This window comes from Mus pahari, chromosome 4 (assembly GCF_900095145.1).
Source record: "Mus pahari chromosome 4, PAHARI_EIJ_v1.1, whole genome shotgun sequence".
NCBI lineage: Eukaryota > Metazoa > Chordata > Mammalia > Rodentia > Muridae > Mus > Mus pahari.
Genome location: NC_034593.1, coordinates 46791674 through 46795282, shown reverse-complemented (window position 1 = coordinate 46795282; position 3609 = coordinate 46791674).

The following is a 3609-nucleotide window of genomic DNA, read 5'->3' as shown; positions in this document are numbered from 1 at the left end:
TCATAAAATCTAAAAGTTCATAGCCAGGCATGATCTCACATCTAGGAGACTGAGACATTAGGATTACACTGAGTTCCAGGCCAGTCTTGCTATTGGGCTCAATAAACAAACAAACAAACAACAGAAAGGAAAAGGGAAGAAAGAAAGATAAGTTACATAAATAAAGCAAATGTGCGTGTTTTTTGAGTTTGAAAGTCATGATAAATTTACACTTCGCAGGTGTCAACATAAAATTTAGTTGAAGGGTTAGGCATTCTGAATGGATGTCCTCAAAAGCAGAGTGAGTAAAGGCTAGGACAGGACAATACCCTGGTGCTCCAGGAAACCAGTGATGTCTGGCTGGCCTGAACCCTCTGAACTGCATGGCAGTGGGAACAGGTTGAGCGGGTCCTTCTGCTCCCACCACAGTGCTTATCAAGGGGGACTGATTAAACTTTAACTCCACATTCGAAGACTGCTCAGATGGCTGTGGCTGAGCACGTCACGGGTATGTACCATACAGGAAGTGCATTTTCAGAATAGCAGCTAGCAGGTATTCAGTAAATAATGTCCCTGGCTACTGTAGCAAGACCGAATGTAATACACTTGATATTTTACAGAAGCTGAAGCATGGTTCCATATGGAGCGGTTTTCCTATAATACAAAATAATCAACTGCTTAAAATGCATGTTGCTGTGTTGCAATTGCTTCCTATAAAAAAATAACTGCAGCAAATGAGGCTTGAGGGTAGAAACATCTTTAAATCACTATGTTATTAAATTATCCTCACAACTGCAGGTAGCATTCCTTTATATGAATTCATTAAACTCTAAATATCAATATCTTATAAAATAGAAAAATTCAACTCGATTTGAGGTAATGTCCTTAATGGCAGAGTATTGAAGGAAGGGTCATAGTGAGGAGCTAGCCTCTGAGAAAGTCGAGGGAGATTGCTGCAGGGTCTGCTGAACTGCTCTGACAGGAGGCCTGGGATGATCCTGTGGGGACATCCAAGAGAGTGACTACAACAGACAACAGCTGGCAGGCTGTTGGGCACTTGGATGGAGCCATGAACCCCTCCTTTGGTCTTCTACTACATACTATGTGGTGTTAGGAGGCTCCTGAAGCCACCGTGCCGACTGCACTATAGACATTCTTCATGAGAGACTCTGAGGGAGGCAGGGAACCGCATAAGCTCCCTTGTAGCACGTGAGGTGGGAGAGGGATGTCAGATAAAGCTGGGCTTGGATGAGTGAGTCTATTTATTGGGTATCTACAAGGTGTGTGTCTTCAACTCAGAAATTGGCTGCACAATGTTTGTGTCCCCTCTTGAGAACTCTTCTGATAAAATGAAAGAATGCAAAGAATTTGACAATATTGTGGCAAGAGCAGGGAACTTAAAAATAGTTGGAGAGCAAAGCTAAAGAAATTTCTTAGAAAATAGAAGAAAAAACTTAAAAATCAAATATAAATCACGTGAAACGTCAGGGGTCAATATCCACACAAAGGAGAGGGACGAGGTTAGGGAATCCCTGGCCCTGGCTCTGAGTTTCTATGTTCACAGAAGCAGAGTTTCATGAAAACACAGAGTAGGGAAAATTCCAGAACTCTGTGCCAAAGAGATAATTACAAAAATTACTCGGAGTGGAAAAAAAAAATTCCAGTCTAAGGATGGATCAAAGAACTGTCAGTCTTCAGCGCTGAAAAACAGCAGAGTGATATTTTTAAGAGGCAAAGAGAAATTGTCTTTTATCATTAAAATGATCTCTTTAGTTGGAAAGAATGATAAAGGCCTTCACAGGTAAGAATAGTTTAAGATAAATGTTTGTTATCTAAAAACAAAACCCTAAACTATCTGAAGCAACCTGATATCTGGATACACAGATTTAAGTACGAAAGACAATGGCTAAGAGACTGAAGAGAGGCCTCCAGCAGCAAAAACCAGAAACTGGGCACAGGAGATTTTTTATGCCTCACATAACACATTGAATTTTAAGGCTATTCTTACAGTTTTGGCCAAAATAAAAATTAATTTCCAAATAACTTGTTTTAATTTAGGTCCTTAGTTTTACTGGCTTGCGTTAGGGGCTGGTGGTCGTGAGGACAGAGAAGGAAGTGTCGAGATCTGGAAAGGGAGTGCACAGATTGGAAGATAGGAGGGCAAAGAAAGGAATTAGCTACACGAGGACCTTTGGCATTCTCGATCACAACAGAGAAAGAAGGTAAACGTCAATTAAAGCATTCCAGGCAGTAAGAATGGAGGATTAAAGAGTAAGGCTTAACGAACATATGGATACAGAGAATAAAGAGAAACAACACTTGAAGTATTCCCATTCAACCATTTTTATAGTAGAAATGGTCCTACACCATTATCAAGGGTCGGGAGACAGGAAAAGCAAAGAATTAGACCCAGCCGAGTGTCCTAGAGGTTGGCACTACTGTTCCCATTGCTGCACACTCTGCCTGCTTAGACTCACCTACCTCAAGAGCCCTGTGAGGGTGGCACTCCCAGCATCCCCTTGCACAGATTCAGGAAATGGAGTTATTTGCCAAGGTTGTGTGTAGCTTTTAAGCAGGAGCCGCTAAGGACCCAACCTGTACTCCCCAATCCTGATTTAACCCGAGTTCACATAGTTCTCTTTAATATACATACCCCTGTGAATGCCGTAACAAATAAAGACCAAGAGGCAGGCTATCTGTCACAAAAAGGTATCCAAGCACCAAGCGACTTCAGGGAAGACGGGCGAGCAGTTACAAAAAGAGAGAGAAGAATCTGAACTTAACAACCAGAAAACAGCTTCCTAAGTAGACAAGAGAGAAATGGGAGCCTGTCGAACTCAGCCTTGGCTAAGACCAAAACTGCAGGGAGGCAGGAGGATGTCCTTTTAAGAATTATATTTATACCCTGTGAAATGAATGTGCTGAGACAGAGTTATCAATCAATAGGTATCTTTTCATCTGATTCAAGAGGCAAACATCCTCTCCTTCCTTATATATACAGTTAGATCACAAAAATGTATCATCTTGAAATATCTTTGATATTTCAGTCAATGTTGGATGAAGAAATAAAAGTATAGAAACCATTCTGTGTTATCTATAGCACAATTATTCCTGTCTCCAATAAATATAATGTGTTCTATGTTAAGCCTAATGGACAATCTGACCTATAGCAATACCAAGAGGTAAATGAAGTGCAGCCACAGGGGAATGTACTAACTGGGGTGACAAAGGTGATGATGCTAATTATACTTAGATGACAGGTGTTCTGCTATGAAGATGGGGGCCAATAAGATGTGGCCACATAGAGGAAAATGTAAGGTATTTATAGGGAAAGTAGAATTTTGTGTCTCAGAGAATAATGGCTCTCCCATAAGCACCTGCAAGAGGGAAGCAGATAGGCTGAAAACTGTCTTCGAATTCCATGCTCCAGGCTGACATGGCTGTGCCTTAGTGTCACAAATCAATGCCTATGGCTTCAAACTTTAGAACTTTCATTTTACAAAACCCTGTGTTAATTGTAACTGTCTGCTCTCACCAGATTTTATGCTCTGTCAACTGGATATCTCACATTCCAGATCAATATTGTTCATGAAGTGAACATAATCCTGAAACAAAATCCATAGACCTGGT